This window comes from Aquila chrysaetos, chromosome 9, assembly GCF_900496995.4.
Source record: "Aquila chrysaetos chrysaetos chromosome 9, bAquChr1.4, whole genome shotgun sequence".
Lineage (NCBI taxonomy): Eukaryota > Metazoa > Chordata > Aves > Accipitriformes > Accipitridae > Aquila > Aquila chrysaetos.
Window position 1 is genome coordinate 10,461,311 of NC_044012.1, and position 25,223 is coordinate 10,486,533.

General features: G+C 37.6%; 1 protein-coding gene across 1 annotated transcript in view; it reads left to right on the plus strand.

Annotated features, from left to right (window-relative positions):
• BEAN1 (brain expressed associated with NEDD4 1) overlaps positions 1 to 25,223 on the plus strand; it is a 63,595-nt gene that overhangs the window by 14,841 nt on the left and 23,531 nt on the right. The gene's annotated exons all lie outside the window — the stretch shown is intronic.

The window sequence follows — 25,223 nt, forward strand, 5'->3', positions numbered from 1 at the left end:
CTTGGGGTTTTTAGTTAACACAACATTGTACACAGAAGAATGTAGCCGCAATTTTGCAAAAAGACCAGAAGTTACAACAGGGAGAGCAGATTGACAGCTACTGGCAATACACTTAAGATGAAAATAAACCAAAAAATGAGTTTCAGGAGTGAGCCTCGTACACTCCATCCTCTAATGGGCATTCAGATGCATGGAGGCAAGATGGAGCTAATCCAAAGTAAAACCCTCTGAAACATAGCAGGCTCTCAACACCAACTGTTTAGTCTACAGATCCATGATTGTCACAACCCAGTACCTGGCTTTACAGTGGAGTTCAAGTATTCATGCAACACAAGCACTCCATAGAATTGATCATAGTCCATTCAGTAGAGCAGGATTCAGGTCAGATCCATGGAGCATGAAAGATTATGAGTTTATAATTGAGAACTCAGAAGGGCTACAGTTGACATGCATGGGAGGACACACAAGACCTGAATTTAGGCAAGACCTCAGGTTCTTATGCTCTTAATTCCTAACCTAATCAGCAGAGATTAGAGCTAGACACGTGGTTTGTTTTTTTTTTCCCTGAGAAGACATATTGGGTGCGGTTGTGGAAGATTTAACGGGAACACATCAGTTTTGATGATCTCTTGCCTAGATCGCATGAAAACATTTTAGCAACTTAGATCGCACATAAATAGGCATTATTTTCTGCCCTTCTGTAAAGGTGTGCATAAAGTAAGCAGTGAGTACAACAAACTCTTCTTAATATATGTGAATACATATTTTTTTCTAAATGCAAAGCTGTCAATTCAGTGCTAATAAGAAAAAGCTACAACAATGACAGCTGACAAAATAGAGTCAAATAGTCACAGGTTTTCTCTGAACACATTACAGTAGTCAAGAGCTCAAAAACACAAAACCAGCAGATCATTTGCAATGGTTACAGAAGCGCATACAAGTCAGAAATTGCCTAGAGGAAAAATTCATTATTTTTCAATGGGAAGACTGATTTGCTGTTCACAGATGAACCTGAGAGCAGAGTGTCCTCCAGTGAGGCACTAACATCTGTCACTTCGTATATACTTCACAGACACAGAAATGTTTCAGACGAGCGCCAAAGCACCTCTATCATGTTGGTTTTGCTGAATAACAGCAAGACCTGTTAGAAGATCAGCACCAACAGAAAATCTACACAGAACAACTATGCAATTAGATCTGGTGTACCATTTCCTTCAGTCTCATACTGTCCAGAATAGCACTGCTACCTAGTAATAAAGGACAAGGCAGTGACAGAGTTAGATGGAATGCAAAAGATGACAGACAGCTTTCCATACACAGTTAGCATTCGCATTGGGAAGTCATGTTTGAAGATGTAGCTAAATGAGCACATGTAAAAAGTACTTGTGTATAAAAAAAAAAATAATCCCTTTGTGACTAATCTATAGGTAACATGATATAATATGTATATAGGGAGGTGTGTGTGTATATATATATAAATATATACATATCATCTTTATTCTTTTTCTTTCTATATATGTGTAAGATAGAGGCACTCCATTTGAATTATTAATTGTTCTTATTTCTAAGTTTCTGCTTTTGCCATACGAGCATCTAAACATTTAGCCCATAGGTTACAAAACACTTTTGTTCATTCAGTCTATTTCATCCTAATACATTTTAGAATTTCCTGGCAGGATCCAAGAACCTGTGATGCCCACTGAAGGCAGCAGTCATTTACACCCTTGAGCCATAAAGCGTGAATAAAAATATCAGGCTTTTACATATTAGTTACCATTATTCTTTCTCATCTTAATTTTGTTACATTTACTTTACAGTTAATGGCATCTCCATTCAGAAATTTAATTTTCTTTTTATTTTGGCTGAGAAAAACTTCACCTACTTCAAATGAAACCCATACATAATTAAAAAGACAGGTACCAAGAAGGAAGTGTAGTTCCCTTTTTGCATGTTTTTCTCTAAAGCACTAGTAATAGACATCTTTAAAGCTTGTCTCAATCATGTAACTTATCCATTACTTACTTTGTATGTCCTTGGACAATTTATCATGCTGTTTAAGGAAACTGATTAACAATGCAAATAGATCTATCACATAAGAATGTTGTTTTCTTATTTTGATGTTTTCAAAGACATGGGGATTGTCACTTTTTTTTTTTTAAATTGAAAAGGATTTCATATATATATATATAAACAGTAGAAATTTACTTTCATATGATTATTTCAACAACCTAAAAACCTTTTAATAAGTGGCATTAAGTCACTTAAACTTGTTCTTTAGCAACAGGCAAGTGTAGCATACTATAGAGCTACAGCTATCAAACCATCACTAGTAAAAAATGTGTGGCCATCATCTCCCCACATATGCTTAGAGGCCTCATCTGCATTCCCCCACACTCACGCACACAGATTCCCAGTGAAAATTTTGACCTTCTGCTCAATTTCTGTTTCTTCAAGGACAAAAGCTGATGTAGTATTTCTAAGTCAAAATGCTGGTAGTCAGCAGTGTCATCACTGGTCTGTGTATTTATGAATGCACATTACCAGCGTGCAATAGACCCTATTGCTACCTGTAGTTATGATGAATTAACTGGGAGGGAGGAGGAAAAAGACAGCTGTTGTCTGGGCTTTTTTTAAACACAAACAAAAGCTATTGTCCAAATTTCTGCCACACAATATGGTATTCCTTGACTAAAAATGCCTCAATGGATGCTAAGCAGATGTTTTGAAATTAGTTTCCATTGGGGTAGAAGTTTATAATTCTCACCATAAATCATAATGTAAAACTAGTATATAGACAGGTTAAAATTTCCATTTTTATCTTGTTACAAATGAATAATTTCAGCATAAAAAAAAAAATAACAGAATAAAGCCATATTCCACCTTTTGAGTTGTCTGTGAAAACAGCCCTTGTCAAAGTTATTCTTTGTTACGGAAACTGAAAATCATATGTTGGAATTTAAATCCCTTTCTATTGCTTAAAGTAAGTTGTTGTTGGAATAGTGTTTTTATCATCAATGATTTTATGCTTACAGCCTGAAATTATGCAGAGGGCAGTGAAAAGCTTAAGCAGCACTTGGCATTAAATCTTATTAAGATTTGAGAGGATCTTCCACAGTGTACAGTTCTTCATCTAGCATTTGTATCTTGCAGCTGTAGACCAGCTCTTTTCTCCAGATCAAGCTCTGTCAGTTAAAGATCATGCCATCACAGTTGCTCACCTCCATCCACTAACTAGAAGAAATCATTCTCATAAACCAGTTGATGGAGTGCTTAAAGTGAGTGCTCCCTAATCTCCACTAAAGACAACACCAGCTAGGAAGGATAGCTTTATATTTAAATAGGGAGGTTGAATCAGCTCCTCAGATTTTGCCAGCAGCTTATTAGGAAGTTTTCTGTGAACCTCAAGAATTACGGGGAGAGTAACCCCTAGCAAAAGGAGAAAAACTATCCTAGAGAAGATGGTAGTATATATACAAGCGTCTGTTTTAGTTGAAGCATACCTTGTTGAAAGCTTGACCCTGAGAAAGTAGGCTCGAGATTACTTCCTGAGCCTAAAAATTCCTGAGTGCAGGAGGTCCACATATTGTACTATATAGAGAGGGAAGTGTCCATAAATGCTGTTCAGATCACAATCCCTGCTTCTAATGGAAGGATTGAACATACAAGCATATTGCACAGCGCTCAACAGGACAACAAACGAACCCTCCGAGTACTACTCACAAGACTGTTTTCTGTGTAATTAGCAAAGCACTTTTGTGATACAATCAATTAATTACATTGTCAAGTGGCTGATGATACTGTCACATAGTGTGTGCAGAGGTCTGTTTCTTAAATTCATTATATGGAATGTTTATCAGAGTCCAAAAACTTTTCAATGTTGATAACATGCTTTACTGTGTTATTTTGGTTTGCTCTTTGTATTTTAATTTTGTTCTACTTCCTTCCCCCACCTCTGTTTCTAGAAACCCAAGATACCTTTTAGTAAAGCTGAAACAGCAGTAACAATACTGTTTCTATATGACAACTAGTGGTTATGCAGCACATACACCATAAAGAACACACATATCTTTTGAAACCATGTTGAAAAACCTGTACAATAATTTTACTTTCAAACACACATCAACATGCATCAAACTGGAAAATGAGAACCTTTTCAGGTGGTTCTGAAAAGTAGTACTGTTCACTCCCCAGTAAATACCTACAGTCAGGACTTAGGTACTTAGTTGTTTCTACTCACAGGCAAGTCTGTCAGCAGCTTTTGAGACTCTGGAATTTTTGGTGGACCACAGCCATACAGGGGTTCCCAGGGAAGCTGATCACATGCAGCTTAATTTGGCAAAGCCGGAATAAAACAGCAATTCAGTCTCAGCTATCAACTATTATAATAGAACAGTCACCCAGAAGAACCAGGAACAAATATAGCCACCAAAGTAAAAGGAAGAGATGTCTTTCCTGTTGCCCCAAGAAAATGAGCCCATCAATCTGAAAACTGGTCAATCATTCCTATCAACACTGGAGTTCTTAAAAATGCATCACAGAAGCATGGCAGTTTTTTGATTTGGGCTGGACTAGATCCTGTCTGATGGTACTTAGGTTTAAACTAGCAGCTCTGGTGTGAGTATTCAGGCCTTTAAACAAACACACAACTTCAGATTATAGAATCCAAAAGCATGGAAAATTGTGCTTTGTGCAGATTTAAAAACAAAAGGCTTTTCCATAGTATACCCGTTAGAAGTTTATTTGTCCAACAGTTTTCATTTTTGGTCTGAGAAACCCTTTCTTCCTTAAACAGAGAAATAAATGGCCAAGTTTCTCAGGCTGTTGTATGTGCTCACTATCCATGTACATTCACTCCAGGGGATTTTGGATTTGTCAGTAGCTAAGGGGAATGCATGAGATCTGCTTCTTAAAACACTGACAGTACATCAAACACAGAAGCAGACTAACAATAGAGTGAAAGGGAAATGACTTCCAAATCACCTCCTGCCCACTGTGTCATTAATGCCTAACCTAATATTCTGGATTCACATACTTAAGCACTGGGATGGAATAAAATGAGAACCTTTTGTTCTAGCATTTATAAAATCGGATACAATAGTGTCTATAATGGGGGCTCCCTGTACCAGTAACCACTACTATATGGTCTCAGTACTCATTTAGAATAAGAGATTGCTTAGAGATCACTCATTTAGAATAAGAGATCAGCTATGCAGGTAAGCAGGATCTCAGAAGTGGGAAGGGCAAAGGAAAAAGAGATTCTAGGAAAAGAGTTCAGAAATAAATACCTAGGAAAGGGGAAAATCAAAACTGACAGCTTTTTCTCAACTGTATTACACCAGTTTTACTATTATGTAGCTCACTGAAATCTCCTGTGGCCCACTGCTGTAAGACAAGAGTGATGCCATGGTATTTTGAGGATGTCCACCACTATTGCGGGCAGTCCAGTCACACTGGAACTCTTGACATTATTACTTGTCCAGTTATGAGCAAACGGCAGAGGCATTCAATGTTTCCTATTTGAGACAGTGAGAAAGGTTCCAGAACGGTGGTTATAAAGGAAAGACAGGCTATAGTATTTTACACATCATTTCAGACCTAGGCATGTACAGGAAAAGCCTTGCAGCTAGCCGTGGTAAAGTTAATTTTCAGTGGGAAGGGAAAAGGGAAAATCTTGGGTCCTCAAAATCAACATCCACAGTATCTACTGCGAGTAAGAGCGGACTTTCCAGTGAGGCTATATTCCGGGAGAGGTTTCCATCATACGTTTAGCATATTGCTACAAGATGCCGCAAACCATAGTCTAGTTCTGGCAGGAAGAGCCTCAACAAGTGGTGGATCAAACAAGAAGAATGCAGGCTAAGTTCTTTTGAGAGGAGGGAATCTTTGTTCTTTTTGTAGCACCTCACACATCGTTTCCTAACCATGGCTTCTAGGCATTATGGTAATATAAGTAAAGAATAACAGTACCAGTCGGTGTGTTGAACCATAGCTCTGATATTCCTAAAAGCCTGTTTATGGCATCACAGTAATCAACAGAAGCTTGACGAGCTATGTGTGTGCATTCATAGAGATGATTCTTACACAACCAACAGTATATGCTTACCAACAAGTGATGTGTACATATACATACATAAACACCGCTCTGTAAAAGAGATGCCTTAACATAGAAAAAATAAAACAGGAATTTATTTCATATTGCAGGATTTTAAGTCCTCACAATTCAGTTAATTTTTACCCTCCATAGTTATCTTTGCTTTCAGAGACAAAATAGTTACTTCCTTAGCTTACTCTCAGAGCTTAATTTTAGCATTTAAGAAGCAAAACACTGACATAAAAGTATTTCATTTAACGTGCAGCTACCATGAAATTCGGCCTAATGGCAAAGAACATGAACTATTTAAAGTGTATTTCAAGTATGAATATATTTGCCTATTCCTTCCTGTATCTGTCAACCAGAATCACCACATGAAAAAAATGCACTTGTATCTTTCTTCCTCTTTCTCCCCCTTTCTATTTCTGGTGCTCTCTTTTCTTGACTTGACTGATGGTGATTTTTCGCTGTTCAATCCTCTTGAATCAGTAGAACCACTGCTAAGTGTTAACAAAAGCATTGTAGTGCATGTACTCAAGGGAAGCTGCCCTGAGAAGCAATGCCTGGATTTGTTCCAGTTGAGAAAACAAGCTAGTATTTCCCTTGCCGTAAGAGGAAATCAAATGTATAATCTTTGCTTAAGGGTTAACCATACATTTCTCAGAAAATACACTCAGCAAAATAGTGTTGACCTGTAGCACTTAAGATGTACTTGCCATCACCTACTCTTTTTCCAGTCCTCTAGCCAACCATTTAGCATAGAAGCTTACATGCCTACAAAGATTTTAGCTATCTTTAAGTGTCTTAAGTTACCTATGTGCTTTTTTTTTTTTAAGGCTGTATTATCTATATAGAGACTATCCTGAAACCATGAGAAAGTAGTATGAAAGGCTAAAATTCTGCTTCAGATTTAAACATACGTTTTCATGGGAACCAAATAATTTGCCCCACTGAAGCCAAAGATAGTCATAATCTGTGCAGTCATTGCTCCTACTTCCAAGGTTTACATGACTGGAGTCTTTTGTACCAAAGAAATAAAGTGGTTTTTATATCACTTGATACTTATCTTTTTATTATTAAAATAATTAAACACTGCACAAAAACTTAAAATAACCCTGTACTGAAGACTTTACTTAAGGCTCATATTAACAGGAGGAGCCAGGTTTATGTTTGTTCTAAAAGCTGCATCTACACAGATAAGCCCCCAGATTGCCTTTCTATTAAGTACCACAGGCCATTTGGATTAATAATCTCCATCACAGTCTATGCAGTTTATATAAAGTCACGCAGGTAATCCTGCCTATAGGAAGTTCTCTCTAGATAGTCCTGCCTAGAGTTAACCAGGATGGTTAACATACTCTTGTCATGAGACTGTTGAGGAAAGTATGTTTGAATACTATCCAGACTTTGATTTTGGACAGTTCTTGTCAGAAAAGTACATTTTAATGGAGGCATGGATTTAAACAACTATTACATGAATATAACAGCGCTTGAGATAATAGAGTGACAACAGTCATTGAAAATCTTAAATTTTAACCTAATGAATGCATTCTTTTGTTTCCATTCATTCCAAGTTAAGTCTATTAGATGTCCTTTTAAATTTATTCCAACTGAAGAAAAGGAATTTGTCATTTCACAATCTCCTTGCAAATTTGTATCCAGGCTTCTCCTAGTCCTTGCAAACAGTTTCAGGGAAGGTATACAGACCCTCTGAGTACAGGTTTACATACTCTAGATTGTCAGTAGAGACGGACAGGTACTTGGGAAGGTGATTTCATAGAGGTTCAACCTGCCCTGTAGATGCATCCAGTCTCTTCTTACTGCCCCAATGGGAGACCTAGAAAGCATTGATTCCTAAAATAAGCTCCAAAGTGAAGTTCCAAAAGTCAGTGAATACTTGCTCTTAATCTGTGTGATACTGTTATGCACCACTGAAAGAGACAGGAAAACCTAGTTGTAGTGATCATTGTAGGAAACACAAATGGAAGGCATGTCAGAGGCCCTGTCTAACAGGAAAGAACTCTGAACTCAAGAGACCCAGTCTGTCCTGTGTCTACCAATTTCTTCCTGAGAAGTCATTTCATCTTCCTTGAACTTCACATATACATCTAGCAAATATACATAACTATACTTGTCAGCTTTGACAATTGCTGTATTATAAGCACTTTAGCACTCTTATGAAGCAACAGAATGATATTCCTTATATTCAGGAATATCGTTATAATACAAGCTTCTCTGTTAGGAAAAAGACTTCAACACCCCCCCCCCCCCCCAAAAAAAAAAAAAAAAAAGATAAAGGGAGGGGGGAAAGGCAAAAAACCTGACTGCATCTAATTTGGGAGCACCTTAGGAAATCAGTTCTTACAATCTTGCTGACTAATTCAGGCTTCTTAAGACATCAAATCGTTTGTTGTAATGATAGTTTAAACAATCTTTATCGTGCAATTAAATTCTGAATTCACTGCTACTTGTTACTTCTATTTCTTCTTTGCTTGCTTAGTCACAAGAAGATGCTTTGGCCTCCAGTTAGATTTCAGTTCTTTGGAGCATTCATGAAATTTATTTCTGTTTTATTAGGAGAATTTAGATTATTATGGAAATTACTGTCTACTCTTTCCCTGTTATAACAATATGCAGCCTATTGCATACAAAAATGCTGTTGCTGGACTCGTTTATAAATTTCATGTACTACCTTAGTCTGGATTATCAAACTAATTACAACAGTATCCTCTTCTCTTACAACTTTTATTTATCCTTTCTGAGGATTAATTTGAAAGACTGCTTCTTCCAGTGCTGTTATGTTTATTCAGCATATTTTTTATTTGCTGACATTAAGTTTTATTTAATGCATATTGTACTGCCTGCTGAGGGTCAGTATTTGTTAATCTTGCCTGATGTAAAAATCCTACTCACATACTACCAAATTTTGTAAGCAGAAATGAACAATGGACATAATTGAAATAGCCCTCAAGTAACAATTAGAGCAGAACTTTTATCTGTATTATGCATCTGTAATTTGACAACTTATCTTTTCATAAGCACATAGCTAAAAAGAACAGAGGGTTTACAAAGTAACAACTAAGCATAGAATTCTGGTATACAGTAAACATAAAAGGCAAGCCTGCATGGCTCTGGCAGCCTTTGTCTCCTAGCTAGAGAAGTTAGCAAGAAGTTAATCAGTAGCCTTAAGAAAGGAGTATGATCAGGTACTAGCAAGCAAAGATGCCAGTGCCAGGTCTTCCTGAAATGGGACAGTCATTCTGATGATGACCCCCTTGCCCCAAGAACTTAGAAAATGCTCAATTCTGCTAAATACAGCTATTTTCAAGGTAGAGATAATAATACGAAATTATTTGATAGGATATAAAGAACGGCTAGTTCAGTTTCATAGTGAGAGATGATCAGTATTATTGTTATATTTTGAAATATATTTAAATATTTCTTTGTATGGTTGCGTTTTATCAGGAAGAGAAGCTAAGGTTTAAAAGGGGAGTTCCTGTCAAGGCAGCCTGCCAGAGGCTGCTGTGTAAACCCACAAACACAGACAAGAAACTAATCTAGTTAAAGAGTCATCTTGATATGCCTTTTTCTTCAGTTGTAATATGAAGTCTGTGAATTTCAGAAAAGGTTGTTTTAAAACATTTCAGTAGTTTTTATTATAGCGCTTTTATAATACAAACTTTCAAAATGACAAGAAAAAGCCCATCAGCTACGCAAATACTGTTCCCACAATGTAAATAGGTAAAACAGTGACAGTTTTTGAACATGCATCTCAGTGCTCCCCGAATTGGAAAATCTTGTATGACTAAAATCAAGAATGCATTTACAGTGCGTAAAGTATGCACATAAGCGCTTTCCTGAATTGAGGCCTAACTTCTTTGTCCACAGTCTCTTTATAAATAACTAGCAGAATCCAGCTTTTTGGCACATAAGCTTTACAAAACATGAGTTATTGGGAAACACTATATGCAGTAGAATTGAAAATAAGATGAAAAATGAAGAGCAAATAGAAAACAGTCAGCAGGGCCAGGGGGTGTAAAGCCTTCTTGAAATCCTAAGTTCAAATATGCCTTAAGTCATAACTGAAGTAATTTGGTTGGTTTCATCTGAGTGGCTAACAGAAGAGGCTTGTTCATATCATTACATTGCAAGAGAAGTGTTTATAGCTGCCAGGCTTCATTCCAGAAAGAAAAGTGGCAAATAAATGCATATTATATACAAATACATAAGCAGGGAAAAATGTAATGGTAGACAACAAAATATTCTCCTGATCCATCTTACTAAGCATCATTGGAGACTCTCATAAACAACAGTAATTCACAGAAGTAGTAGATGATGTTTATAAATGAATGAAACCCTAATGACGTCCTTCTCTGAGGAGAGAAGTAGAAGTAATCCCTTCAATCCTACTGTGTGGGAGAGCCAGAGAAATACAAAAACCAGTGATATGTGAAAGGAAGACTAAAGAGTTCACGGTCTAACTCAGATGATGCTTCTGGCCTAAAGCACTAGTAAGTCCTTCGCCATCGTCGTAACGCTGCACTTGCCATAATAGTTACATGGGAAAAAAGATTCTTTGCTGGGAATTAAGCATACTTTTATAACAACCTTTAGTGCAGTTACAGGGATAGCCTTTGTTTTCCATGGATTCAGTTGTCTGGTGCCAGAAGTGCTGGATTAATTTGAAGTTGAATTACATGCCTGTTTGCGAGTTAGATCTGCTTGGTGTTCATAGGTGAGCCTTGCTACCACAGCATGGCTCTCCTGAGTTCTATCAATGCAGTTGTATGTGCATCTGCTCTAGAGCAAGGCCTGGAGACCAATCCTGTGTCTACTCAAGGAGCAAGGCCAGGGTGCCAATTCTGCTTCCAGAATAAAATTGTTGTGGGGAAGGTTTTTATTCACAGTGTGCTTCACACCAGGGCCATAAAAAGCTGTGGTGGCTTAACTCAGGGAATGGTGCTCTACCAGATGAGGAACAGGAATGGTTAAGGCTGGTGTTGCTCTCTGTGTGACTCCACTCATGAAGCCGCAAGTCTGCTACTAAGAACAAAAACAGCCATTCTGGGGATTCTCCCAGGAAAGAGAAATGTCAGAACTGACACAATGTTTGCAATAATAAGCTGTGTTGGCAAAATTCTTGTAGATGTCACCAAAATGTAAATGAACTCCACTGACTCAGGGAAGCAGTCTCCAGAAGAGACACAGAATTTATTTGCATTTAGCAGGGGATTACAAATATCATTGTTCTCTTACCTCCTCTCAGACTGAAACTGTTGGCTCAGTGTCAGCAGTGCAGAGATACATTTCTCTTTCTTGAAACTAGTTTAATACCAAGAGAATAAAGTGTGTATCCCTGTATTTGTCAGCTAGCTCTTTTTCACACATACTTCACTGCAGGAATCCTCATTCTCAATACTAGGAATATAGTATATGATATAGTACAGCAGAAACATGTAGAAGTACATAACTGGTACAGAAACAAAGAGGTCAGTATTCATCACTTCAATAAGATAAAGTGAGGCCAGTCCACAGTTTTGTTGGGCTCCAAACATTTTCTTGCCCTGAGTACTATGCTGGAGATAGTATTCAGCATGGGCTTCACAAAGTACTACAGAAACCCCATTCTGGAAATACTCCATGGAACATGAGTTAGCAAGAAGGACAGAAAGTTTACCTGATGATAAAAATGCATTAACAAGACAGGTATAATGCAACGTCTTAATTTTTGTTGTCTGGAGAAAGGAAACATCATCAGGACAAAAACAAAATACACAAAGATATTACAGGAATGTTACTCACATTTCACACTTTTTAAGGAATATAAAGCAAAATATGAAAAATCTAACAGACGTAAGTGCCATACTTTCACCATAAAGAATAAATAGCACAGTAATCCCCACTGCAGAAGAGATGAAAGCATCAAGAAAAAAAAAACAAAAACAAAAAAACAAAACCATGTTTCCATAGCAAGTCTCTTTTTTCCTATTTTCTATCTTCACATAACCATGTAATATTTATTAGAAGTAATTGCTCAGCTTAAGGAAACAGTGTGCTGGTAATTCATCCCTCTTCCACAGGTCATAGAAAGTGCAGGAAAAATATGCAGAATTAGAACATGACTTAACACAGAGCATCAGACATAGATCATGTGCCGCAGAAAGTGTCGGTTGGGTTTAATTTAAATTACAAGTCAATTCAAGGAAGAGCAGAGTTAAGGTATTGCCCTTTTGGTTGTTGACTTACAAAACACATTCAGTTAAAGCACCACTCCACTCAAATGCATCGGTGTGTCAATTCACAGCCTCAGTGCAACCATCTGTCCTCAGAAGACTGCAAGGCAATTTGAATGCTGCCAGCCCTTTCAGTAGGCACACAATAGTGTTCTTCTGACAAAATTGGATCATACTTGTACTAATAGAGGTCAGCATGGGATTTCATGACTGAACAAGCCAAAAAAAGGGGTCACAGTCTCCATGTGCTAAAATTGTGCACACTTAGTTTATTGTTTGGTGCTTGAGAAATTGACTTGTCTCATGAAAGATGCTAACATCTTAATGATGTGGTGTTGGGGAACATGCTACTCTCTAGCACTAATACCACGCCTTCCCTTTGAAAAGGGAGCAAGCATTTAGACTTTGGATGCCAAGTTCCCGATACATTATCTTTTCTACTGGGACAGAAAAAACTATGTTGGATATATAGGTGGTAGATTTCCAGTCACGTAGCTGTCCACTGCAAAGTCCAGCAAGCACCACATCATCCTCACTGTGTAGGACAGTATTTTATCCTAACAGGGAGCTAACACAATGCAAAATAAGTCCACAGATTTTTCTTCTGTAACCCACCAAAAGCCATGCGACCTGCTATATAGGGAACTACAAAGCCCTGCCATGCGTTACTTAGAAAAATGGGGTACCTGCAGCATCAGAGTTATACAGGGATAGTTCTGCTCTCAATCCACTCCCTTTAGCATGTGTTTCATCCAAGTGAGAAGGTAAGAGATGGGTGAGAAGCCTGCCTCCTCTGTCTCCTCCGCAGTTATGAAGGACAGGCAAACTGGCATTCACCAAATGGAAATAAAACATGCCTTAAAGTCAGCATCTCTCCTACCACTTTATGGAAACATGAAAACCTTGCTTCAGTCTGCTAAGTTGCAGTGAAAAAAGCCTAATTTTATCAGTAGAAATTGCCAACAAGAATGAGAAGAGCTCTTTATTAAAGAATGATAAGTGAAAGCTAAGATTAAGGCTGACATTAGGCAAACTGATTTCATACTAATCTTGATTTGGGATCATAGCACAGCAACTGTTTGTGATAATATATGTATATACACATTTGTAGGAGGCAGACATGAGTTTTCTGGGTTTGATGTATTCATATTAAATTGTCTTGAATAAGAACCCAAAGGACAGTGTTTATAGAGTAAATAAGACTAGCGAAATATTCCATGAATTCAAAGACATCCATCACAAATGTCACCACATCCCTACCATAGAAAGGGGTTCCATACAAATGTTATGTACGCACTGATGGGGGCCATAGCTGCAACCCGTTCCTCTCTCTCCAGGCCTCTGAGCCCCAGATTGCACACTGCAACCAGGAGTGCTTTTTGTGATAAGGCATCTAATCCTTTTAACCCAGTCTTTGACCTAACTGAACAGGCTAGTGACTGAACTTCCCGCATCTTTTTCCTGTCCACCCTACAAAAGCTGTTCTGTGCAAGGAGCAGAGACAAGGTGCTGGAGCAGAAGGAAAAGGTGTTACTGTTTTCATTGGCTCTTCAGTGTTAACTACTAGGACAAATACGTTGAATGTGTTTTTATTTGGACAAAGCTTAATGGAACAACTGGTACAAATGGTCTTTGGAAAGAAAGATCCCATTCTCGCAGATGAGGGTTTTCTTACCATCTCCTCTATGACTTCTTCCTCCTTCCACTGAGGAAGGTATTGTCACCCTAAAGAAGCCACATCTAAAGCAAATGTGGCAGATCAACTACATGTTATTCCAAGGTTCAAGCACCCTTCTTCCACATTTATTCTTGTGATTCAATACCAATAATGAAGATTAAGTACACTGTCTTTACAGGAACATACTAATGAGAAATAAAAATTGTTACTTCAAGACAAGGTAAAACCTTGGAGTTAGATTTCTCTGCTTAAAATTGCTTTTAGAGTTTACAAAAAAAAATTACTAAGATCAAAACCAATTTGCCAAAATTCCAGTGGAGAAGAATAAAAACTTCATTGAAAAAATAGAACCATAACAAAACCCAGTGTATTTCAAATCTAATTCAGTAAGGTTGCAAATACTGAATACAGTTACGTTCCTAACTTACAGATGCTTGCATGGATGAATAATTAATCTGATCTCACACCATGATCATTATGCATGTACATTAAACCTGCACATGTAAACTGGTATAATGCAGTTTTGAAAAAGACAGCATTCCCCCAGCACATCTTACTGACATCCTGCTCATTTGGAATCCTACCATGGTGAAGTGTCTGCTTCTTTGTAATTTCATGTTTGGGAATAATTGAGAGATGAACAAATAACTGAGCCAGTGCACAAGATAATTTGACTGGACACTGTATTGATTCCTCCTATAATGATTCAGAAACTAGTAGAGATGAAGACTTGTTCAGATAGAGTAGTAGTGCAAAAGAAATTACAGCATACAGTGATATCTACCTCATAGTGAGAGAGTAAAAAAAAAGAAATCTTGTGCTAAATTAATCAGAGGAGATAGGACCATAATTCATACAGTCAGTAATCATCCTGACAAATATTGTAAATTAATGCATTATGCATTGTTCATTACTTTTTATCTCAATCACAGTAATTTTCTGAGGTTGGTATGTATATGTTTGTCTTTGCAGAGTTTTTGGGTAATGAAACACTGATAAAGGGCAACATGAGGAATAATCATATGCATTATTAGGATATCTCTAATCTTTCTTCACAGACAGGGTTTATCTCCAAGTAATATAGAAGATGAACAGGAGCAGTGACTTTCCTTTCAGAACCAAAAAGCTCACTGAACAGTCTTAGCACTTCCTGAATCAACAGGGTTGCCCACACCTTCACAAGCATTCAGTGCTTGCAATCTCAGGTATATTGTTAGCAATGAGGCCATCTGTTTATATCATCAATGCTGTCTTCCTTGGCCCAACCTTAAAATCTGGTATTTTAGGAAACTATGCAGCAGCTGCTAGTTAGAAAAATCTGTGATCTCATCCCCAGAAGGACTTAACAAGATAGTACTAACAAGTGACACAGTAAATATTAATTATTTTAATAATCCAAACAGCATGCTATTTCTTGTATCATATGCTGTCAGCACAAGAGAGATGAGAGGATCTAAAGTGAAAGTCCCTGCACTATATGATATTCAGTACAGCTTTTAGAAGAAATTGTAGCAGGACAACATGCACAGGCTGAACATTATAAAGTTGTAGGTGTAGCTCCATAAAACATAGTGGTTATCCTTGTTAATATTTCTAGCACACTTCTCCAATTAATACCAATGCAGAAGCTATCCAGATGGTGGCAGGGGTTCAAACAAGATTTTATTTTTGCATAGTGTTCATACCTTCCTTGGTAAAGAATTGCAATCTGTCCCTTTATCTCCAGTACCTAAAAAACAAAACAAAACAAAACAAAAAAAAACCCCAAACAACAAAAAACACAAACCAAAACCACACACAAACAAAAAAACAACCCACACAAACCAGCAAACCAAAAAAACCACACCTAACTTCAAACCACATTCCCTTACCAATTTACAATGGAAGGCAGGAGCTCTCCCTTCTCCAAGTCATTAACAACATATCACTGTAGTATGGTTTCAAGACACCCCCCACCACTCAGTTAAGACCCCTCAAAAGATACCTTGTGATGCACAAGACAAGAATGAGGAGTTAAAGGAACTATTTGATACATGCAGAGATTTCAAACCTTTCCCATTTAATGTTTTGCCCTCAAGCTTCAGGACAGTGGGCACTTCAGATTAAAAAAAAAAACAAAAACAAACATATATATATATATATATATAAACAATCAAAAAAGTATCCACTTTCCATTTCCATTCTAACTGGGCATTTTGTCAGTACAATTATACAATTTAGGATATGCTGTGAAGTCCATGGTTTTATAAATTCTGAGAAATAGCTGTTCACCTGCTACTCCAAGGTAATGTAATGTTTCAAAATTAGGGTAATTCTGAGTTTACATCTTGTCTCTACAGCAGATCAAAAACTTACTGTTAGCTTGTTAAAAATTAATATGAGGCTTATCTCAGCTTTTTACATATTTCGCTATCCAGTTACAACAACCATCAGGAGTTCATACTTAACATCACGGCACAAGAGCTTTAAAGAGAAAACAGCCACCTTTTCTAAGCTTATTTTTGTTCATTTTCAGCAAATTAATCAGTCATTGCATTGCTCTTGCTTTAAGCAATTTAAATTCAAGGCTTCCATATTGTCTTAGCATGCAGTTGGTTCACTCATTTAGCTAACACTCACGCAGACTGGTGATCTTTGGTGGAAGCCTCAGATTTCAACCTTGTGTCTCACCAGACTTTGGACAGGTGACCTGTGGAGATCACTGGGGTAAAATATGAATTCCAGCCCCGGGGTTCGATCATGGTGGTTGTTACTTGGTCCTGTCCAAGAGCCATAGGACCTTTTCCACAGGAAAGGACCAAGTTTTCACTGCTGTTCAAAGCCCTGTGACTCCACTGATGTTGGAAGGGATTTTCCCCAAGTCTTTAATTGCAAGGTCATTATGAAGATAGTGTCCAGCACAGACAACACATATCCCATTGTATTTTGCTAGGATTTGATATTCCTCTAGTAACGCTGGAGCACCGTTTTTCCCCTTTTATTACTTTCAGTGCTACATCACTTCCATGAATAACCCTTTTTCAGAATAGCATTCACTTTTCTCCACCTCACACATTGTATTTCTACTGTGTCATATGAAATAGGAGCTATTTTCATGCTGTCAGTTTCTTCACAAAAAAATTCATTTTCTACTAATGCAAAGAATATAACATTTCAACTTGCTTTTAATCTTCTAATGTCTTTTAATCTGACTGTTCACACATAAGAAACTGAAGATGTTCATATATTCACACCAGAATTGAAGTAGCAGTGTATCCAGCTACCTCATGCAAATAGTAGTCCACATAAGAGCAGGTGCATACAATTTACGTATCTAAGTTTAGCAGTCTCTTTGAGATGGTGATAAATTCTTCTAATGTGAACTCTTTACATCACCCTCATATTGAAGGACATTCTTTCTCCTGTATTGCAAGACTATAATGTAATATATACCTTTTTGGTAGGGAAGAAGTATGTTTAGTTAATTTGAATAGAAGCACCTTAACTGGCCACACCATGTGAATCCTCTTGGCCTCATTATGAGCGTAACAATGTAACTCTTATCTGCCAGCACATAGTTGAAATGAATAATTAAGGCCGATAAGAGGAAACTGAAGAAGGTGTTTGGGGGGGGGTGTGTGGTGTGATTCTTTTTTAATTTGTTAATCAACAATTGTAAAAGTCCTTGCTGTTAGCAAGTATGTAGATGAAAATCTCTTTGCAGTCATGTATGATCAGGATAACCAGGAACAGAAATAACTTCCTTTTCTATTACAAAGTTGTTTATACCTTTCTCCATATATTTGCCCATGCCCTTGAAAGGGGATAGAAGAGGATTTTGTATCAGCCTAGATAATAGTTTCTCCACCAAGAATCCCATAGCTTTTTTCAAAAATTCTTTTTTTCCTCTCCAGTGGGTAAACGGGGAACAATTTAACAGACACATTTCCACTATGAATATTAATAGAAGTAAGTAGGATGGTTTGCATACAGGCATGCTAGGAGTTAACAACAGGGCTCAGGAAACAATCAAGGGTCAATTTGTGCTGCAGTGGTGGGCTAATAGTCAAATGAAGATCATTCTGCCTCATCCAAAATAGCAATTGTGTCCAGAGATGAAATCACAGTTATCTGATAAACTGCAAGAAGAACAATTAGTGACCTTTAACATTAGACTAAACATACAAAGCATATCTCTTTGAAATGAAGCTGCTACTTCGAGAAGGTGGAAGCTGGATGGTATTTCTCTCTCCCTGTTGTTCCAGGCAGTATCCCTAAAAGAGCTTGCATTTAGGTAGTCCTACTAGAACCACCCCTGCAGGGCATGCTTATTTTCTGGGACTGAACCATTTTCTGGTCCCGTTTGTTCAAAAGGCCACAAAAACTAGCTAGCCTTAAAAACAGTCAGTATTCCGGGTTAAGACATTGTCAAGGGTGCTCTGTGGGCATCGCAGAGGTTCTAACCTACATGCAACACCGTTCATTATAAAGGGATTTATAAAACCTTTGTAATTCAAAATTTAATCAACTTTCCCATAACACATAATTATTTAAATGGAGTCTAATCTAAGAAACAGCATGCTCAGAAAAAGCCAAAGTTCTTGTTCTAGCCTTACTCTGCATCTTTCTATTCTCTAAATCTTATTCTCACTCAATCTCATTCAGTAGCAGTGCAGAACAATGCACACTGCAATTTCTGTTTCCTTTAGAAATATATTCTTGTCTTTAAATCCTCTTTGAAAATAATAAATAGCTTAGTTTTAAGAACAGGGAGGAATACCCACAGCCTAGACTTCTAATTGCCTGGAGATAAAATGGTGCAGCATACACAGATGTTTCTCAGGGCACCTGTAAATATCAGCCCTTCTTAGCATGTGTCTTCTATTTGGGGAACAACCCAGGACTTTTTCCAACTTCCCAGCGGATAGGAAGGTGTAGCTACCTCATCTCTAGCAGCTATTGATGTTTACCCTATGCTGAAACTAGCCTTGAAGTGGAAACTACATTTTATATTTAAAATACACACATACACACACTGCAGTTTATATAGAAAGGTGAATAAATGTACTTCCCTAAAGGCTACACTTGGGGGGGGGGGGGGGTTGGTTGGTTGTTTTTAAAGTCCTTCCTCTGCCATCTCAAATGGAAAGCAACCAACATCGTATTATTTATAAGAAGGAACTATGTGGAACCTATAAAATAAGCTATATATGCAAGGCAGCAGAATGTTATGCTACTCCAGGAAAAACACCACTGCCTGTCAGGCAGGGGGGGAAATTACTTTTTCCAGCCCTTCAGTGGTGTGAGTCTTCTCTCCTCTTTAAGCCTGGCTCAGCTCTGCCGGCCAAAGATAAATACGGGAGAGGGCAGAATACATGATGTGATCCAACCAGCCCCTAGACACTGCACAGCATATATATGGAATGGTGTTTGGCTGTATGGCAAGTCTTGTACTCTGATTTACCAATCCTCTAACCAAACAGGTCTTCTATAGTAAGCAATAGGGATTTTAAAGAAAGGAATTTTTTTCCCCCAGTTTTTCAAATAGTAATTTAATTTCTATAGATCTTTCAGTGTCCTTGAATTTTGGTGGCTCCTTTAGCAGCAAAGAAAGTAGGTGATTGAAATCGTCCCAAGAATCAATATCTGTTTTGCTATTATTGTCATTCCTGCAGCTGTTTACACAGAAGTCCTACTCCTGTTCAGACAAAATCTGAGGGAATGAAATCGCTTCTTAATGGTTTGAGAAAACTCCTTGATTTATGCAGACAGATACTGCTGTAGCTTTTACAGATACAAATGATAATTTAAGTCATACTATAGGCTTTGTATACTCTGTGACATCAACACCATAATTCATATGGAAGTGCATAACAACACTGCAAAACCATTTTAATTATTTTAAAAAATTCAAGTCACCTTGAAAGAAAGACCAAGATATATCACATATGATATCACCTCTTAAAGAAAGATCCTTGGATTCCAGCATTTGTTAACAGGTTTCTTAGTGCTCAGTTCCTTACATAACTAGATAGATCAGTATTTCAGTTGTCATTATTTTCTAAGCAGTAAATGTGAATCAGTCCTCTACTTTTTTTTTTTTTTTTTTAAATAGATTACTACTATTGAAGACTGGAGATGAGGATGGAAAAAAAATAGGATTATTTCGATAGCAAAAGTCCTAAATAAGAAGCAGCACATAACCACAAGCGCTCTAGGAGTGTTCAAGCTATATATAAGGTGGACGTGATTCCTGAAGCTCAGTTAGTAGTTCAACCTCAAATGCTAAAGATAGCATCTTTATTAGCTCTTTTCCAGAGTTTCAAATCATGTGAGCAGGTTAATGATAGCTGAAAGATGCCGGTTAGTAGAGCCAATTGAATAGTTCAATGCAACACAAGGAAAATATGAAACTTCATCATTTAAAAATTCTCATAAATTTCAGCCAGTATGATAATAATAGAAGTGGATAGCTGATTTACAGATTCATAGATGCATATAGCAGGCAAAAGAACACAGGTCACCTGCTCACCAGTTGTTACTGTTAGAGCTAGCAAGAATTTCATCACTGCCTTCTCATTTTCTCTGTGGAGGCGGAAAGTAAAGTTTGTAAAGAATGGAACTTTTCTGTGGAAACTTTTGGCTGTTGGGTTGGTTCCCGCGCCCCCCCCCCCCCCCCCCCCCCCCCCCCGAATAGATTAGGTTTCCTGCCTGGGCTACATCTTCCATGAGCTGTCATCTACCCTACAGCTACCTCTTTAGGTCACATTAGATATAGTTCAGAAAGAGCTCAACCTCCTAAAGAGAACACAAGACATCTAGATCACAGTTCAAGCAGACTGCTGAGGTAAAATATATAATTATTTTCCAATTACATTTTTTCAAACCTTTTCTTCTCAGAATAAAAATTATTATATTGCTATATTTTTTTCCGAATTCTATATGAGAAGCTTATGTGCCAAAATACCAGAGTTTCTCACAATAAAAAAGATTATTGCTTTTGCCCCGGTCAAGTCACTACCAACCTAAGCTGGATCTGAGCTTATGAAGGTAACTTTACTTTAATGGGTAAAACAGGATTCTCATCATACTTATTTCCAAGCCCTAATACAGACTTTCTGAAAAAAGTAATAGGTTCGGGTCCTGCTTATAAAATTGTATTAGTTCAAAGTTGTTTGTGTATGAGAAAATAGAGGAAGAAATATATTGTCCATCACAAAGTGGGCTGTTACACTTCGAGTGATTTGTTTCACTGCAGTGGTATTTATCATGTTGATAAAATAGACCATGGATCTGAAAATTGGAAGATTTTTCCTGTTAATTTGAAACAGCACCTATACATGCTGCTGTGACATCAACATAATACCCTAAAGCCACAGCATCTGAAAAGATTTATTTTCTGAGCCCTTCTGCAGCCACATTCTCTTTGCTTCTGACATTCTCAATTTGCAGGCTGCTGGTGATCCAATCTTATTCATTCTGGCTCTATAATAAGGATGTCAATGCAAGAAGAGAAAAGTCATTATCTGATAGCCAACAGACATGATAAAAAGGCAGAGTTAGATATCTCAGAGGAAAGGCCACCCTTTCTGCCTTGGATGAGCTTCTCAAGGTCATGGGCAGCTTTTGTACCTGTAAGTATGCTCCAAATTCACTTTAAGCTGAGTGCATCAGATAAAACTGAAATGTCCCTATCACACAGTGTCATGTCTGAATAAAGTTTTGATTTTTTACTATTAATCAGTGAAAATTTTTAATTATGATTAGAACATATATATGCAGTGAGAAAGATCAAAGAGGCAATGTGAGTTGCAGAGAACCTTAGTCTAAATTTATGGGCCCTGCCTGGTTAATGTCATTCCTATGGGTTTGGATTATGCTGCAGTATCTCCCACTAGCAATAATCAGGCAAGACTAGTTAACCATTGCTATAGAAAGATTTTTACCTCAAATTTAAAAATAATAATGAATATCATCTGGTTTTGGGAACCGTTTAAATGTCACAGTTGCAACAACTGACAGCAAAAATTTATTTATTCATCGACTTTGTCAAATAACTACTTAGTACCATTCCAGAAGATAAGCTACTATCAAGCACAAGTTAATGGGCTCTCATAAGTAGTAATTGGATGAAAGTTTTGAGTTGCAATATACATGAGTTAAACTAGATCAACCAATCTTGATCTATGAATCTATACACCATACGATGCCCTTTACAAGCCACATTAAGGTAAAAGTTTGAAGCAATTCCTACACGTTTATTATTGAATATCAATTGTACCTTAAGAGGCAGTTTAATTTTATGTGTGCAAATCAGAAAAGCATACAGAACAGGAGGACAACACGTGACTGGCCCCTAGGCTGTAAGTAGCAGAGGCAAGCAGTGTGAGAGAAATGAATATGCTCCTGGGCCTCCCGAACTGAAAATTCCTTTCCCCGTACTATTTGTATGGCTCTTGTAATACTGATTTATAGAGCGGACGCTTCCCAGATTATTCTAGTCTTCCACTCATTTGCTAAACTTTGCTACAAGACAGTAAGATAAACGCAAAAGGACCAATAGCCTTGCCTGTTTTTAGCATCATCAGTTCCTTTTAAACACTGTTTAAACATTAAACATACTAAGGTAGCACTTCCTATCTGCTTCCTATATCCCTCTAGAATGTAGGAAGAATCTGATGCGCAGTGTTCCCATAGCTGAATGAGTATAACTGGTGAGCTAAGTGGTTTTATTCTTTTGGTGTCAAAAACATGCAGATGTGAGTTTGCATTGTAGCATGGCAGTCTGCACTACTGTATAGCTGCTTTAAAGAACCCAAGCATTCAACGCATTCAAATGTTAAGGCAGTGCCACCTAATTCATTACGCTTGACACAAGCCATTGCCATAGCCAGACCTACAAAACCCTTTCTTCAGTGACCAATTTTCCATCTTCTATATTTTAACAATAGCTACAAACTCCCTGTACTTACTCAGTATTTAAGTCTTTCTGGGTCCCTAGTTAATCCTACCTTAATAAGTTGCCATCACAGTTGCTGTAGATCTTATGTGTTGGAGCACTCAACAATAGGCATGCCAAGATTAACCTCTCACCAGAAGCACAGAAGGTAGTCTTGCGAGAAGACAAAAAGTAGATTGCGAGAAGCTATTTGAGAACATACCTAGTTTCTTCCCTATCCAAACTGGTTAGAATTAGTAAAAAGCGCAGTATTTTCCTCTTTTTTTTATGATGGGGGGGAGCATTCGGCTCCAGTTTTATCATTAAGTGGGTCTCTTAACCAGGGAGTGAGAAGAAACCATAGATCCATCCATAGTGTTTTATGGAAAATTATTTCAATATTGTGTCTGACAGCGCTGAGCTGTTCTCCTAAGCTTTTCCTTTTATGGAATTACTGAATTTTTTTTAATACTTTCACTACACCTAGGGATTGCAAAGGTTAAAAAAAAATAAAATCAAAACTTGTTAAATTGCCATTCCATTTAAAACTGGCAGGTTGTTTGCACAAAAATAAGAGTTGAACAAAGTAATAATGTAAATCAAATACAGGCCAGATATTGATATGAAGCCACTCCTGATGTATACTTGGGATAACCAAGGTAAGTCCCATAAGCAGATGACATCCTGGTATGTATCTAGCATAAGTGAGAGGTTCCAACCTTCCTCAGGATCCAGATGGAATAGCTTTGAATCCAACAGAGACCTTTTTTAAAAAAAAAAAAAATTAGCTCCTACAGGGGGACGTTTGCATTCAGTGACTTGAATAATAGCCCTCTTCCTCTTGCTACAGTGATGCTCTGTCCAAAGCCAGTGCCTGTGTTCCAAAACCTTTTTCAGCTTGTTTTTGTAATGCACCTACCTTACTCATTTTGTGAACTCCTGCCTGGGAGCTACAGAATAAGCAGTGTGATAGCAGCCTGATAGCAACTGCAACCAGAGGCTGATTTCACAGTACAGTAGGAAGTGCAGAATCCAACTGGTCACTGTGGGCCAGACTAAATCATCTTTGAACAAGAACCATTCATAAAAGCAGAATCAACAAAATCTTCATCAATTCCACTAATTTAGCTTATCTGTGTGCCTCACTAGGACCTCTCAACTCCTTCTTGCCATCTGTCAATCTCCTCCCCTTGATAAAGAGACTGCATATTCCAACACTGTCCCAACCAGGTATTAAAAAAAGGATATCAGAAACATGCTTTAAATTGCTTCAGTGTTTGAGATACTTTGTTGTGATTATTTTAAAATCAAAGCATACTATGCCCTATCCTATTCTAAGCCTCTTTCTACTCATTTCCAGTCCTGTACACTTTCTTAATATAGCATATTTAAAGCTAATAGGAGGTGCTAGGTCATCAACCCCAAAAAACTTGTACTGACCCAGGGCGTACATGTAATACAACATTGTTCTGTCAGTGTGCTTCAGCTCTAGTTCAGCAAGTAATCACTAAGCCCATTCTGTACTCAGACAAGGCTTAACTGAGGCTGGCAGGGATGTAGAGGTGTATGATTATGCACACAAAATCCTTCCAGTGCAACACATCAGCACTTCTTCATGAGCTGTTCATGCACATTTCAGTCTAGGAACCAAAACCACTCCATGTCTCATCTTCTCCATCAGTGATAGAGGAATGAATTATCATCTTTATTAAGATGATAGACAGATTTTAAACCAGGGCAAGAGATTTGGTTATCTTAGTAAGAGCCAGCCTTAAAATCATCTCTGATTTTTCAAGGGAACAAAGAAAACCCTATCAGAGACCATTGTGGCTTCACTAGAGCTGATGTGCCTTCAGGAAAAAAAAAAAAAAAAAAAAAAAAAAAAACCAACAACAACAACAAACAAAAAACCCCAACTGATTCAGTATGGAGAGAAGTGATTTTCATTTATATGTAGTGCTTCCCTTCTGTCTCATTTGGGATATGAGCAGGTAAAAGCCAGTGAAGAAGAGAGAAGCCCCTCCTAATAAAGGGCTATATCTTGGATGAACCAAGCTCCCATGACACATCTGCACACCAAGACATTTCACTCTGACAGGATGTGACCCAACTGAAACTTCAACATTACTTTCTGCCAAATTAGAAAGGGATAAGAAGTGTCCCTTCAAAGACAGATTAATGAGAAAGCACAACATACACAAAAAAAGTCAAGTTGTACTACACCTCCTTCACTTACGTGGAGTTACTTTACAAGTTGGTCTCTTGAGATGCAGGAGCGCTGGGTGAAATAATACGATATTTAAA